Here is a 16995-nt window from a genome sequence, read left to right as displayed (position 1 = left end):
GAAAAGAATATATTTAGAATTAGCCAGATGGACCCAGTTTAGATTTTTCTTTTTTCTTTCATCACGCCCCCACCCTCCCACACACACTGCTTGCTTTCTTCAGACAAGATGTCACTAGCTAGTTCAGGCTAGCCTTGGACTTGACATCTTTCTAACGTATCCTGATGAGTGCTGGGATTATTGGTTCAGCTCTACAGCGAGCAATTGGTCCCAGTTGTGACTTAACTAGAAGCCAGTCACGTAGATGCCTTTGTCTCTTCAAGCCTGAGCAGGAACAGACTGCTTCAGAGTCATGGCTTTTTTGACACCCTTTGCACTATTTGATCTTCCCAGTCACGTTTACACAAACTTGTCTCCTTGCTGGGCGCAGTGGTCTGGGAACCTGATGATGGCATTGCGGTTGGATGCATTTGTTCTGGAGGGCTTTTCTGAGGATGTTTGGGCTGCCTCAGGAGCTGCGGGGTCTAGGCTGTGAAGATGGCTGGTGCGCATGCCTTGCTTTCCTGATACAGATGCCTTCCAGCGTTGCCCTCTTGGCTCTGAAAGCTTCAGAAGGCTTTAGGAGAGGAAATGCTTCCTTCTTTGCTTCCAGCACCATCCTGGTAAAAAAGGCTTTGTTTATAATTTTTAGTCTTCATTCCCTTTGTCTCTTGAAATTTTTGTTTCTAGAGGTTCTACCAAGTTTAGGAATGATGATGGTCACAGAGTTGACTCGAAGGTGGCTAGCTACAAGGCTGTATAATCAAGTCTGAATTTATTGTGCTAGGGCCACACCTCACACAGCTTGCTTCCTGGTCCAGTGAACCTGAAGAAGGTTTTAAGAATGCTCCTAGGCTGACAGTGCTCAAGGACTTCACAGTGAACCATCAAAATACTCCAGCTCACTCACCTATACTCTTCATATCATTCAGATCAGATTAGGAGTATGAATTGATGGCCATCACAGCTTTCTCAAGCCTCTGCTTTCCCAATAGCTGCTACTCTTATTCCTCCTCTTCATCTTCTTCCTTCTCTTCTGTTTTTGTTTTGTTTTTGGTTTTTTTTTCTGTTTTGTTTTGTTTTTCTTTTTTGAGATGCTCTGTGTAGCCCTGGAAGTCCTGGAACTCACTATGTAGACCAGGCTGGCTTTGAATTTGGAGATCCACCTGCCTCTGCCTCCCAAATGCTGGGATTAAAGGCATGTGTCACCTTTGCCCAGCATACTCCCTCAGTTTCTATAACAATAATTTTCTCGAATAACATATTTAACCTGTTAATGTAATTTAGTTTATTTTTAGTGTCTGGTTTGAGGAAGTACCCAAGTAGCTTGGAGTGACTTGAGGAAGCAGGCTATAAGATAATATCTAGGACTGATTTGTCCAGGACCTAGAAGGCAAACAGGATGTTGTTCTATTGCTGGGTGGAGCAGAAAGCCTATGGGAAACAGCATCTCCTCCGTTTAGTATCTAATGTATTAAAATAAGGAACTAAATTGTTAGAGGGCAATATTTTGAAAGATAAAGTAACAAAAATTGAAAACTATGGGTCCATGGGGTCCACAAAGACAGTAGAATTGGCTGATTACTGCTGAATTGTTCCTGTTCTGTGGAGGGATAATGAAGGATGGACAGTTAACAACAAAAGTCAAGGCCATGAGCCAGGTCCTTTAGTCATGGCTTAAGAAGTCTTGCAGTGGAAAGGCAAGCATTTGTCAGAGTGGCAGTACCTCTGGACATTTGGATGCATACCAAAGGGGCTCAGCGCCCTGCTGGGGAAGGTGTGCTATACTGTGATGAAGGCTGTGGGAGTGGGAGCTTCACTGCCCTGGCTTCAAGAGCACACAATGCTTTGATGCTTCTTTCTCTGGAGCTTTCCCTAAGGAATGAGGTCCACAGGCTCACGAACAAGCTGTTCCCAAAACCTGTGAAGAACAGCAAGTTGTGGAACAGAAGTGATGAACTACAGAAGCCATGAGGAAATACTTCTTAGACCTCCAGCTTCAGTGAATGCCACTGGTCAAGGACCACAGCTACTGTTCTTTGAAATCTACTGCTGTGTTTGTATTGAGATTATACATGATATGAGTCACTAGGCCAGCCTGTTCCAGAGATGCTGGAATCTCCTTGTGGCTGGCTTACTGCATTGATCATCATCTATCAAGTGTGCCTTCCTTTCTCCTTCACTAGGGGTCAGACTTGCATGAGTATTTGATGGCCACTCAGCTCTCTCCAGCTCCTTCCACATTTTTTTTTCATTTCCACTAATTTCTTAGTACATTTATTTTTTTTAGATAAGAAATATTTTAATCCAAAATATGAATATTGTCATTTTATACAAACACAATTATAAAATATAAATTTAAATTTTATACGGAAGGGATTCAAGAGGGCAAAAGTGCTTGGGGCCTAAAAAGTTTATGAGCTGTGAGCACAGGTTCAAATCAACTCTAGCAATGGCTCAAGGTTAACTGAGGGCCTGATTTGCTTTCTTGAGCACTAAGTCTAATATTATTAATTTTCCTTACCGAAGGCATAAGAAGAAACAAATTCTAAGCTCATTATTTTACAGTTGTGTCCTCCAAAAAGGCAGAGCTTGAGATGAAGGTCTCAGGTGTCTCTGGTCCTCCACTGCTGCGCACACTGTTGGGATGGGCTTTTCTGGGAACCTGCTTCGTCAACTTCTGTGTTGCATGCCTCCTTGGGTCCAGACTCATCTGTGCTTCTTTAAGGCCTTGGCCATGGTTGGCAAGGCCAGCCTGGGGGCCACCTGCAGTTGTCAAAGCATATAGACATTTTAAAATATCACAAGAACAACTCTGTTGTACTCTTCAGCCGGTCTATTTTCTTCCTTGCTTTTGTAATTGGAAAGGAACAACTTTTCTATCTAAGTCAAGAATTCCTTAGCGATGAAACATTTGGCTACTTTGCTTAGTGTTTTCCTTAGACACTCCAAAAGTTCCCTGAAAATCCCAGTGAAAGATTCTACCCATGGCAACACAGCTCTGAGAAAGCCTGTATTTCTCAGTTATCCATCTTGTCTTTTCAAACGCTCATTCCCATCGAGGTTCTTCTAACAGCTGTTGTACTTCAAGTTTGTAAACGACAGGCACCATCAGGGCTAACTTCTGCGCTTATAACCAAGCAGATCATCTGGGAGCATGGTAAAGGGTTACTTCAACTGTATGGACTAACAATCATTCCAATGAACTTTGCTCCTCTTCTGGAGAAGTAACTCTGGTTGTGTGTCAATATCTCATAAAGATGGATTAGGATCAAATGCAACATGAGAATGGTACCACCCAATAACACTGTAGCCTCTAAGAGCCAAAGTTTCTGAGGCCTGTGTTTGTGATACAGAGTCCACCGCACATTGTAGTCCTATACTCAGATTGTTACATGGTTCTGCTGCACAGACTTCAAGGGTCTTCTCAGCCTCTGAGTATCTTCCTCCTAACAGCCCATTCACTTCCACCATAGACACGTGAGCATGCAAATCCATTATTAAAAGTGCTTCTGAAGCTACTTTCACCTAAAAAGACTCCTGCTTTTCTTCACTAAAAAAATTACAAGGTATCAGTTGGAAGGGATCAACTGAGCTTTTTGGTAGTTTTGAAAGTTTTGAAGACTTAACAGGTTTACACTTTACCTCTTCTCTTCTTTTTGCCAGCTCCTCCACAGACAGATGCTCCAGTGTTTGCCCTTCTAAGTCCTTTGCATTACTCCAGTTTCCCCATGGGTCTCGGGCCCTATGTCTCCTTGTACGCATAGACTATAGGGCCAGGCAAGCTGGCATGCTGCTTCTGCATCTGTTCTGTCACTACTCGTACTTTAGTGACTGGCTGTGGCCTGTTATGTATTGCCTGCTCACATCCAAAATTGGTTGCTCTTATCAACTCAAGGTATGTATGTATAAATCCATCCAATGCAATTAGCGTCCTTGCAGTTCTTCAAGCCAGGACATGCTGAAGTCTTATTTAAGTATTTTGGTTTGCATATTTCCCACTGATCCAAAATGTAGTTTTTAATCTTCAAATAGCATTCTGGTGTTTTAGCTTGGTGCCCCTCAAAAACTTCAGAAATTGCTTGCTTTTCTTTTTCTTGAATGGCATTTCTATCTATTTCCACTTCTTGCTCTTGGGACTTAAATTCTTCTCCCTCATGGTTGTCCTCCACCTTTTGGAGAAGAGGCAAAAGCATTTCATTGCCACCTGAATCCTGCTGCCTCTCCAAGGACTCTGGAGAGGGTGATGGCTTGGTTTCATCTGTTATTTCTTTTCTGTCTTGTACATCGTAGCCTTGAACCAATTTATTGTACTTCTCACTTAATTCGACTGAGTTTTTGTCATTATTGGTTAGCTTTGTAGCCCATGATGTAATTTCTGAGCTTGAACATGCTTCTGTGTTACTTGGCTTCGCGTTCTGAAGATACTCCCCGGAAGAGTTAGCTAAGGGGCCTTTTGAGCATATGAATTCTCCGTGGTTGGCTTCGCAAATTTTACCATTAGGAATGTCTAAAGTGAGAAGACTGCCAGAATTCTTTTCTGGTGTTTGAGAAGTCAACTCATCCAGTTCATCTGACATGTCTACGTCTTCATTATCAGATAACATTTCAATTTTCACAGCATTCAAGTTAGGATTGACACGCCCATCAAACATGATGCTGCCCGCACCTTCGTCCTCTCATCTTTAGATTTCACCTGAAGATCATTGCTGCTCTTCTTAGTTGGTGTTTCTTTCTCCACACCCCACTTTCCCTTATTTTTAAAGTACTGTCTGGTGTAACTCTTCACTTGTAAAACTGTGTGACTTTGAACTAGTGTTGTGATTTTGGTCCATCTTTGATCAAACTTAGCCAGTCCTTGTTCAAATAATCTTTTTTCTTCTATCATAACTGGCTGGTTTTGTAGGAGAATGTACCCTGTTGGTATATTTTTTTTATCATCTTCCTTTTGATTAATTCAGAATTTTTCTGGAAGTGATTTATTAGACAAATAATACTCTTCTTCCAACAGCATTTTCTCAATCTGTTCTCATCACTGATGGCGCTGTCTAAAGTCCAAGGAGTATAGCCATTCTCCCTTCCCCATGTTGAATCAAGATAGTGATCTTGAAAGACTAATGCTGTGTTTTCATCATTTCCTGGCTGTGCGGCCACCAGAACATCTCCTTCCACATCCACACCCACCTCCTCTGCCTCTCTTAGCACATTAATCCCTTCTTGGTACCTACTTCTCAGAAGACATCCTTTTTTTTCCTGCTATCCCTAATTGTTGATAAGCCCACTCAGTGAACATACTCTTTGGTCATCGAGTGTAGATCTGTGTGGCTCTTCTTTTTATTGCTTCTGTTTTTCTGTCAGCATTCTCTATTTGTCATGCAGCCATTTTTCAAGTGTTTTACATCATTTCTTTAATAGAATAGCAAGTCCCAATTTCTTGTCTAGACAAGAATGATTTATCTAAAATAAAATTGCATAGGGGCAAATACATCAAATGTCACTTTGAGAACTTCAAGATTTAAACCATTTAGTTTAGGAAATATTTTTTTCCAATGAATGCTATACTCAAAAATAGGGTTCTTCCTGTGGCTGGAACAATGACTAAAAGGTTAAAAGCACTGACTGCTCTTCTAGAGGACTCGGGTTTAATTTCCAGCACCCACATGGCAGCTCATACCTGTCTATAGCTCTGGTTCCAGGGGATCCAGCAACCTCACACATGCAGGCAAAACACCAATGCACATAAAATTATTTTAAAATATAGGCTCTTTCCAAAACAGAACACTTTTATGTACAGTTACTTGGATTAGAAACAGCCAAAAACCACAATAAAAGAAATGGAGACTCCTAAATAATGATTCATAACATGCAATATTGGTGCTGAACTCCTTTTTTGGGGGGAGGGGGTGTTCATGACAGGGTTTCTTTGTGTAGCCTCGGCTGTCCTGGAACTCACTCTGTAGACCAGGCTGGCCTCAAACTCACAGAGATCCACCTGCCTCTGCCTCCTGAGTGTTGGGAATAAAGGTGTTTGCCACCACTGTCTGACTGGTGTAGGAGGTCCTTCTGTTTATGTGTTGCTTTCATTGGTTAATCAATAAAGAAACTGCTTGGCCTGATAGGGCAGAACTTAGGTAGGTGGGGAAGACAGAACTGAATTCTGGGAGGAAAAAAGCAGAGTCAGAGAGACGCCATGGAGATGCCAGGTCAGACGTGCTAAATCTTTCCCAGTAAGCCACAATGTCATGGTGATAATATACAGATTAATAGAAATGGGTTAAATCAAGATGTGAGAGTTAGCCAATAAGAGGCTAGAGATAATAGGCCAGGCAGTAATTTAATGAATACAATTTCTGTGTCGTTATTTCAGGTGTAAGCTAGCCGGGTGGCTGGGACAAACAAAGGGCCACCCTCCTTGTGTACCAACATTTCACTCGTTCACATTTGTTAAAACAGTGGTTGGGACCATAGAAAAATTTTATCTGAATTCTTTCCTTCTATGCCACCCTTCCTGGAAGATACAGAAATAACTGTGATTTGACAGTGCAAAGTCAAATATCTGATTTAAAATTTTTCATATGCTCAAAAGTTCTACTGTTTGTATTTATAAGCAAAGTCAGTGTACTTTCAAAGACAAAGCATGTGGCTATGCCAAGGAGGATTTCCTATACGCCTTCACTCTGGGCTCACAGGGAGGAAGTCAGTAGAAGTGGTGAAATGCTGCCCTAGAGGCCTTGATTTCTGAGGTGCATCCAGGCTCTTACTGACAGTGATTTCACATAAAATTCAAAGCCGTGGCTCATTCACTGGAGTTCTGTCTTCAGAGACAACCTCACTTTCTGCTTAGGTATATACAGTGGTTTAGGAGGTCCTTCTGTTTATGTGTTGCCTTCATTGGTTAATCAATAAAGAAACTGCTTGGCCTGATAAGGCAGAACTTAGGTAGGCTGGGAAAACAGAACTGAATGCTGGGAGGAAGAAAGCAGAGTTAGAGAGAGAGCCACCATGGAGCTGCCAGAGTCAGACATGCTGAATCTTTCCCAGTAAGCCACTGCCATGTGGCGATACACAGATTAATAGAAATGGGCTAAACTAAGGTTTAAGAGTTAGCCAATAAGAAGCTAGAGCTAATGGGACAAGCAGTGATTTAAATAATACACTTTCTGTGTGGTTTTTTCGGGGCTAAGCTAGCCAAGCGGCTGGGACAAACAAGCGGGCCCTCCCCTTACAACATATACAGTCCTGTCTATCCTGATCAGGAAGATTCAAAGAAGGAACCGTGGACGGTTTGTGATCTTACATAGCTTAATAATTAGAGGACTGCGACAGCCATCAAAGGTCACTGTTAGTAGTTTACGAGTAAAAGTGACAACATACACCACATGCCATCGTCATCAGGAGCTGAGAAGTGAAAGATGAGAACCTGATTTAATGAAAAGGGTGGAACAGTAATTATGTGTGGTTTCAGCCTTCTGTTAATATATATACATTTTTTTTTTTCTTTTTGGTTTTTTGAGACAGTGTTTCTCTGTGTTGCCCTGACTGTCCTGGTTAGTAGACCAGGCTGGCCTTAAACTTAAACTATCATTTTTGTCTTACATTGGTGGGATGAGTTAGTATCTGGTATCTTTCTGAGTAATTACCTATATTATTTCATTGAGGATCCCATATCTAATATGCCAGTGGTTCTCAACCTGTGGGTCATGGCCTCTTTGGCAAACTTCTATGTCCAAAACTGTTTACATTATAATTCTTAGCGGTAGCAGAACTACAGCTTTGAAGCAGCACACCATGAGGAACTGTGTTAAAGGGCCACAGATTAGGAAGGTTGAGAACCACTATGCTAGGCATTTTCTCTTGACCCCAACGAGAGCCTTTTGGAGACAACATAATCAGAAGGATAAACACAAACTGCCTGCCCACAATAACTACTTTTCAAATACATCTATAAAGAACAAAATGAAATTGCCAATGAATTTATATGAGGCAAATTTACAAAGCTCTTAAAAAATAAAACACATGCATTTAATCCCAGCACTCTGGAGGCAGAGGCAGGGTGATCTCTGTGAGGTCAAGGCCAGGCTGGTCCTCAAAGCAAGTTCCAGGACAGCCAGAAGTGTTACACAGAGAAACCCAGTCTTGAAAAAATTGAAAAAAGGAAAAAAAGGACCAGCAAGATGGCTCAGGAGGTAAAGCTGCTTGCTGCCAAGCCCAACAGTCTAATCTTCAGGGTCCAGCATGGCTGAAGGAGAGGACTGACCCCACACGTTGTCCTCTGACCTCTATATGCACACACACTATTATATGGTGTGTTATTTTTGTTTTAATAATTAAAGCTTGCCTGAAAGTCAGTGCAAAGCAGCCACGCTAGTTAGCCATAGAATCTGGATGGTGGTGGTGCACACCTTTACTCCCAGCACTAAGAAATATAAGATGGGAGGTGACAGGTCTCACGCTCAGTCTCATTCTAGGATTCGAGGAGGCAGGATTGCCATTTCAGTTGGAGGTAGAGGTAAGGTAGAGGTGGCTGCTGCTTTGCTTTTCTGACCTTCAGTTTGAGCCCCATGGTGTTAAACACCATGTCACATACATGCATATAAACCATGTCACATACGTGCATGCACACACACACACACACACACACACCATAAATAAAATTCTTCAAAATTTTAAAACTCGGAAAACATTAGAGGAAGCTGGGTGAAGACTTTATAGGCAGCCTGTGAAATACTTTTGTAATGTAATTCCTGTCTCTGGTGTGAAAGGAGACGACTCTAGGTATTTAGTAATTCCTTTAAAGAGAAAAAAGAATATCTGCACTCTCATACTTATGTGGCAAGTTAGGCATTCCTAATCTGAAAATTCAAACTCCAAAGTGCTCCAAATCCCAGCACTTCTGGAGAGCCGATGTGATGCCACAGTGGAAATACCTCACGTGACAGAGTGCTATCAAGATGCAAAAGTACTAAAAAAATACAAATAACCTTCAGGCATATGCAGGTATATAGAAAGCATAAGTGCTTTTTGTGCTTAGACTTGGCTCTCAAGCCCATGAAATTTTATTACTTATATGCAAATATTCCAACAATTAAAAAATAGGAAATCGGAAGCACTTCCGGACCCGGACATCTGCTCTCTACAGTCAATTCCCCTCAGAGCTTCTGCTGACTGTGAGCATCACTTCCCCAGCACCCGTGCACCTTCAGGTCGCGTTGACAAAGGTGGAATCAGGCATCATTCCTGCTACTCTTCGCTGTTTTGTTAAACAGGCCATCTGGGGTTGTGGAGATGGCTCCGGTGCTAAGCTGCTTGTCTCCCTCACCAGTGTCCTCTGCTTCAGCCTCACACAGCCAGTGCTGTCCCAGATGTCACTCTAGCCCTCGATATCCAGCTTTGAGTCATGACGCTGCCCTCCTAACACTCTGGCCACCGGTGAGTTTTCCTTTCTAATTTCTAATGTCAAGATGAGGGACCCTTCTCTGAACTCTTGGAAGTTGTATGCCTGCCTTTTTAGGTTGTTGCTGTTGCTCTTGGCTGTTTTCTTTGTCTCTTGTTTTATCTTTTGTGCTACATTCGGAGTCTTGAAAGTAAACCAACAGTACTCAGCTGCATATACTACGGATGAACACTAGAGGTCAGTCGTGTCTTGTAATTAAATAGATGAACAGCGGTCAGGTACAGACGGATATCCAGATGAACACCAGGGCAGCTGTGTCTTTTAGGTGAGCAAATGAACCACTTGCGACTCTACTATCGCTTGGTGTTTTCTTTGTGCTTCTTTTTTCCTTTGTGTTTGTTTGTTTGTTTGTTTGTTTGTTTGTTTTGATACAAGGTCTCACTACGTAACCCAGGCTGTCCTAAAAATTATGCAGACCAGGCTAGACTCAAACTTACAGAAATCACCTGTCGTAAGTGCTGGAATTTAAGACTTGTGACCCTATGTCCTGCCTTAAACTTAGTTTTTAAAATGTCTCCTTTCCCATCCCCAGCTAAATCTTGGTGATTTTAATTTTTATGTATTTATGAACTAAAGTTTTTATTTTTAAAACATACCAACTTTTAATACCTAGTGAGGTTCAACAAGGAACAGTTAAACACTCATTTGCAGCCACCTTGTTGTATATTACTGTGCACTGCCAGCTAGTATTTGCTGGCAGCCAAAAACAAGGCATGGATTCTTTTGAAAACAATCATGGAATTTGAGGAAAGGGCTGGGAACTGTCTTTTAAATTTTGCTTTAATTTTCACAACGGATATACTCTAGCCTTTCCTATAAGAGCAGTAAACGGTTTACAATCTACCACAATTCACTATTGAATATCAGAGCTTTGAAAGAGGCCTGGCAAATATGCAAAAGGATTATTTTATACCAAAGACAAACATTTAGGTGTTTAGAAATGTTTTATAACACTTTGATTTTTCTTAAAGTGTTTTTGATATTTCTTTCATCTGTATTATTATTTTATATGCATAGGTGTTTTTCCTGCATGTATATCTATGCACCATGAACATGTAGTGCTTGCAGAGGTCAGAAGAATTCATTAACTCCCCTGAGAGTAGAGTTACATAGAGATGGTTGTGAGAAGCCACGTGGGTACTGGGAATTGGACCTGGGTCCTCTGTGTAGTAATGAGGAGCGGGCCTGCTTTTTATCCTGCCTGGCTCCCAGCCACCCGACTAGCTTATATCCCGAAATAACAACACACAAATTGTATTCATTTAAACACTGCCTGGCGCATTAGTTCTAATCTCTTATTGACTAACTCTTACATATTTGCTTAACCCATTTCTATTAATGTGTATTGCCACTTGACTGTGGCTTACCGGCATGAGTCTAACCAGCGTCTGTCTCATAGAGGAGAGCCATGGTGTCTACCACACTGCCTTCTTCCTCCTAGAATTCTGTTCTGTCTTCCCCACCTACCTGAGTTCACTCTATCAACTAGGCCAAGGCAGTCTCTTTATTTAACCAATGAAAGTAACACCTAGACAGAAGAACCTCCTACACCACTCTGAAAGGGCAGCCAGTCAGTGCTTGATCGATTGATCTATCTATCTATCTATCTATCTATCTATCTATCTATCTATCTATCTATCATCTATCTGTCATCTATCTATCCATCATCTATCTATCTATGCTCTGGAAGGGCAGCCAGTCAGTGCTCTATCTCTCTGTATATCTATCTGTCATCTATCTATCCATCATCTATCTATCTATGCTCTGGAAGGGCAGCCAGTCAGTGCTCTCTCTCTGTATATCTATCTGTCTGTCTATCTATCTATCTATCTATCTATCTATCTATCTATCTATCTGCCATCTATCTATCATCTACATATTTATCATCTATCTACATATCTAGATATCTATCTACTTTTATGTGCACTGGTGCTTTGCCTGTGTGTATGCCTATGTAAGGGTGTCTGGTCTCCTAAAACTGTAGTTACAGACATTTGTGAGCCACCACATGGTTGCTGGGAATTGAACATGGGCCCTCTGGAAGAGCAACCAGTGCTCTTCTCAACCACTGAGCCATCTCTCCAATCCCATTGGGTTTTGTTTTGTTTTGTTTTTTTAAGTGACCGATTTATTTTTATGTGGTCTTTTGCCTTTGTGAGAGTGTCAGATCCCTTGGAATCAGAGACAGTTGTGAGCTGCCATGTGGGTGCTGGGAATTGAACCTGGGTCTTCTGGAAGAGAAACCGATGCTTTTAACCATGGAACCATCTCTCCAGCCTGCCAGTCAGTGCTTTAACTGCTGAACCATCATCCCTCCAGCACTTATAGTTCTTATATTCAGAAAGACTCTTAGAATTTTCTCTGTAGTCAGACATGGTGATGCACACCTATAATCCCAGCACTTGGGAGGCAGAGGTAGGTGAATCCCTGTGCGTGTGAGGCCAGTTTGGTCTACATCTTGAGTTCCAGGACTCTGTCTCAAAAAATGTTCTTTCTTGTATTTATTGTGTGTGTGCGCTCACGCATGTGTGTCCCATAGCAAATGTATGAAGGTCAGAGGACATGTTGTGGCGGGTCCCTATTTTCAATATGTGGACACCAGGGATTGAACTCAGGTCATTAGACTTGGTGGCAATTACCTTTACCCACTCAGCTAGCTCCAGACCCTAGAAAAACTCTTATTAACTATATTATTTTTTCCTCAAAACCAGTAAACCTTCTGTCTTATCAGTATTGTAAATGACTCCGTTCCCATTTAATTATAACTTAAGTATGATCATCCTGTATTTTTTCCTTTTCTTCTGTAATCAATAGCCAAGTTATTGGCAACATTTATTGATTTTTGAAAGGGAGAGGGAAGGAAAGAAGGGGAGTGGGGCAAAATTTATAGTTCAATTAAAAACAATAACATATAAAAAGTATTGATTTTGCCCCTAAAATAAATGCCTAATCTGTCCACTACCCTAGCTCTGCCAGCCCCTAGTGTAAATCTACTATTCCTCCGCCCAAGCCACTATGAACCACAGCAAAAGAGAGCAACTTCATTGTAAATCTGGTCTGTAGAGTGCCCTCCGAGAATACTCTCAGGTAGAAGGTCACCTGGAACTGGGAATCATCCAAGGAAGTGCTCCTTCTGAAAGGAACTAGAAAACACTTGAGGTGACCAGTCCTAGGCATGTCACACAGTCCTGGTTCTTCACGAAAAGAGAATTGCTGTCCCTTGTTGCAGCAGATGTGATGGACCATGTCTTTTTCTTTGTTGGATGCTAAATATTCAGAACTGCCAAAATGGGACTACTTACATTAGTGAAGGAACACCATGACTTGAAAGCATTTCTTCTGGGATAGTCATGCTTTTTGTCATCCAAAAAGTGGCTGCAGCTTTTGAAAATAATTGACAGTGTCATCTTTTTCTTGTAATCAGCTGAACTCATCTTGGAGATCATTTATTTGGTAACCCCTCCTTCCAGAGAATTATAGTGGTTGGGTTAGAAACAAAGCATTTTCTTTTCTCTTTAAAGAGTGTATAGCTTCTCCCATAAAGTCTCCTGGCTACAATATAGAGCAGTATATTAAAGCTTCCTGGAAATGTATTTTTAACTTTATTCAGCAGATCGCCTGTAACCTGAAACTAGAATGTATTTGTACTTTGTTGCTTCATTTCACAGAGAAATGAAGGATGATATTTTTAAGAATGGGAATGAAGTGTTCCTGCCATCTTCTGTTGTTTTTCATTATGTTCTTTGATTCAACGTGTTCTTTCATTTTCTATCTAGGACAGAGGGAACATTAGGCAAGTATAACTGTTGCAAATACTACCTAGCTACCACTCATAATGCAGAGAAGTTTGCTATGTAGTGCCAGAGACTGAGGTCATCACTTCATGCGTGTTTGACTAGTGCTCCATTGACTGAGCCACAACTCCAGGCCCATTTTCTCCAATATTTCTAATATTCACATAAAAGCCTTTTATTTTTCCTTTTCCATTTGTATGCTGCTGAGGTGTGTATATGTTTGCATGTTTGTTGTGGGGGGATACACAAGCATTTGTGTGTTTACATGCATTGCAGGTGTTGGGGGTACATGAGCATTTGTCTGTTTGCATGCATGTACAGGTGTTGGGGGTACACAAGCATTTGTCTGCCTGCATGTACAGGTGTTAAGGGGGTACATAAACATTTGTTTGCATTCATGTACACGTGTTGGGGTACACGAGTTTTTGTCTGTTTGCATGCATGTACAGGCCTGAAGTTGATGTCAGCCCTCACCCTCTATTGCTTTTCTACATTATTTGCTGAGGCCAGGTCTCTCAGTTAAACCAAGAGGTCCGTACTATTGCTAGTCTTGCCTGCTTGCTCTGGGGACTGTAATTACAGGAAGGCTGCCACTCTAACGTGGAATTTCCATCAGTTCTATGGCTCTGAATTCTGGTTCTCACACTTGAGTGACCAGCATTTTAACTACAGATCCACCCCCCAGCTTAAATGAAAGTTTAAAAGTTTCTGTCCTAGCCAAAAATATCTCTAAGTTTGAGTGTGGAGGTACAAAACAACCATAGATAACAGCAGCCTACTGTATAAATAGGAGTCTTTATACCATTCTTTCTTAATCTTGTACGCCGTCAGTAATGTTGGCTGTTATTTATTTAACATTTTCTGTGTTAATATCTGAATCAGGAACTCTTCACGTTTTCACATCAGCTCTACCAAGTTTAGTTTATGGCTAAAGGAACTGAAATTGTTTATGTTAAATAATTCCTCAAAGACACACAGTCAGAACTGAACAGTACAGGTATTCTAACCCAGCTCAAAGACACAGTCAGAACTGAACGGTACAGGTATTCTAACCCAGCTGAAAGACATGCAGTCAGCATTTAACAGTACAGGAATTCTAACCCAGCTCTTTTTTGGGCCCAAAATATATTTGTTTATTTGCTTCCATCCATCCATCTTTTGATTTTATTTTTTTACTTCTCTTATTCTCAAATAAATCCTCTTAAGAATAATTTTAATGCCAGGAGGTGGTGGCCCACGCCTTTAATCCCAGCACTCGGGTGGCAGAGGCAGGCGGATCCCAATGAGTTCGAGGCCAGCCTGGTCTACAAGAGCTAGTTCCAGGATAGGCTTGATAGCTACAGTGAAAGCCTGTCTCGAAAAAAGAAAAAGAATAATTTTAAAATTTCAAGTGCATTTGGAGATTTCAAAGCTTTGTTTCCAATAAACTAGCCTAAGATGCATTTGAATTTGGAGAACTTGTCTGAACCAACTGCAAAATTTTAGAAAATATTTGCTAGATTGTCTTTTAAATTACATCACCAGACAGAAGAAACTTCTCAAAATCAGTGTGAGAACTTAGGCATATGTGTCTGTGTGTGTGTGTCGCACTTTGCAGGGAAAGGTCAGGGGACAACTTTTGGGAGTTGGTTCTCTCCTACTGTGTGGATCCTGAGGATGACGCTCAGGCCGTCAGATTGGCAGAAGTATCGTTGTTGGGTGAGCCATTTCACAGCTCTGGCATTCCTTAAGATAACAGAAAAATATCTAAACCAATGCCTTATTTTACACATATTGTTTTTCTACTGTTCTGTGCCCATGCTGGTTGATAGTAAAGCCACAGACTTGTAGGTCGTTCTTGTGTGTGTATGGGAAGAATTCTATAGCTCTCCAGGAGCCTAAGCAAGCCTCAAATGCTTTTCTTTGACCAGATTGCCAGAGAAGCATTCCAAGTTTAGACTGATGAACAGACTTTAGGAACATCGTCTCGGCACACTAACAAGGACTACAGAACTAAAGGATAGAGGATGGGAAGAGAAGAAAGTACCTCTTGAGGCTTGAGAAGGTGCCATGGATTGAGGGTTAGGACCGTTTGTGGCTGCAGTTATGACTTCAGGGGCGAAAAGGAACATAATGTAATTTGTGACTGTTATTTTATTACAGCATTTCCTTGTTCTGTTAATCTATCTTATTTTATGCATGTAAGTGTTTGCACGTGTTTGTGAGCCATGTGTGTTCCTAATACCCGAGGAGGCCAGAAGAGGGTGGACTTGCCAGATTCCCTAAAGCTGGAGTTCAGGATGGCGGTGAGCCCCCATGTGGGTGCTGTAGACCACCTGGATCCTCTGCAAAGTAAGGCCTTCTCATAGCCTGAGACATCTCTTTGGCCTCCACTTCCTGTTAACTTTTGAGAGTTTTACCTTATTAAAGGAATGCTGGACATGTGCTGGGCATGGTGGCACACACCTCATTTAATCCTAGCACTCTGGAGACGGGCCACAGAGCTCTGAGTTGAAGCTAACGTGGTTTACATAGTGAGTTCCAGACCAGCTGGAGCTCCACAGTGAGTCTGGGAAATCAAAGAGTTGGACATGGGATGAGAGCTTCACTGGAGACTGAAAATAGTCCCTTTGAATTATGACCCAGAATTATAGACAGGCATGAATTATTTTGGTTCCAGAGAAAATATGAAAATCAACTGAGTCTTAATCACCAGATATCTCTTTCCTTCCTCTTACTGCGTCTTGGTCCTAAGATAAACTGTGGTATTCACTTATAACAGGAAAAATGATACTTAAAAGTTAGGTGCCAGGCACATCAAAGGGAATTATTTTGTTCTGATACAGAGGATTTATATTTAGAATTTTAAATTATCCATTCCAAGGGTAAAAGCCTAAGAAATTTGGCAAAAATTTAACACTTTCGTTATGAGCAAATTAAACATATGCAAAACCATCTACTTTAAAACTTGTAAGGAGCTGGCGATTTTAGATTTTATGTATTTTCAATGCATAAGTTTAGCAATAACAGACACAAGATAGGCTCTGAGTGAGGGTCTGAGTCCCCTCCTCCTGGTGCAGCACAGCAGTGCCGTCGAGGGAAGTAACACCCATTTAAAGGGGTGAAGAAAGTAAAATTGTGTTTTGTTTCACACCCCAGCGTAACACTGAAGCAGGAGGTTGGGCGGACGACACCTTTTGTCCTTGGTTACAGTGGCAGATGCAGGTTGTGCAGAGTCCAAAGAGAATTCCAGGCTGTGGGCTTGAGATCCGGGTTTCTTTTTGATGTGAAAGACTGGAAAGCCTTCCCCTGCTTCCCATTCCACTTTAAGAACTCCAACCTCAGCAAAATACTACAAAAGTGGGGATTTTGTTTGTTTTTCCCAAATCCCTTCTTTCGCTAACCTTAGGCCTCCCAATGTCATATTTATTTATAATTTATTTTTTGCCCATTTTCTCTTTTTACTTTCTGTTTTCCACTATCTTTAGTCAATATTTAATTGTTTGGTAGTTGTATAATACAGCTGTTGTTTAAGGAAAGTGGCATTTCTTACGACTCTTTTAGAAACTGTGTAGGGTCGGCTTTCTGTGGATGCAGTTTTGTTTTCTTGGGGTCAACCAAGCATGAGTCAAAATCACTAAAAATAAAAAAATTGAAAGTGAGCATGTGCCAACTTTCAAAACCTTGTCTTTTCTGAACATTCATCACAACATGGTTTGCATGACATTTCTGTGGTATTAGGTACTGTCTTAGTGTACACAGAGGAACTTACATGGGTACAAGCATTGC

The 16995-nt window shown here is 41.3% G+C and overlaps 1 pseudogene; it reads right to left on the bottom strand.

Annotated features, from left to right (window-relative positions):
* Nucleotides 1–2772: 2772 nt before the first annotated feature.
* The window catches only part of LOC130886554 (deubiquitinase MYSM1-like), an 87171-nt pseudogene continuing 72948 nt past the window's right edge, over nt 2773–16995 (bottom strand).

This window comes from Chionomys nivalis, chromosome 14, assembly GCF_950005125.1.
Source record: "Chionomys nivalis chromosome 14, mChiNiv1.1, whole genome shotgun sequence".
Taxonomy (NCBI): Eukaryota; Metazoa; Chordata; class Mammalia; order Rodentia; family Cricetidae; genus Chionomys; species Chionomys nivalis.
This window is presented reverse-complemented; position numbering and strand designations above follow the sequence as displayed.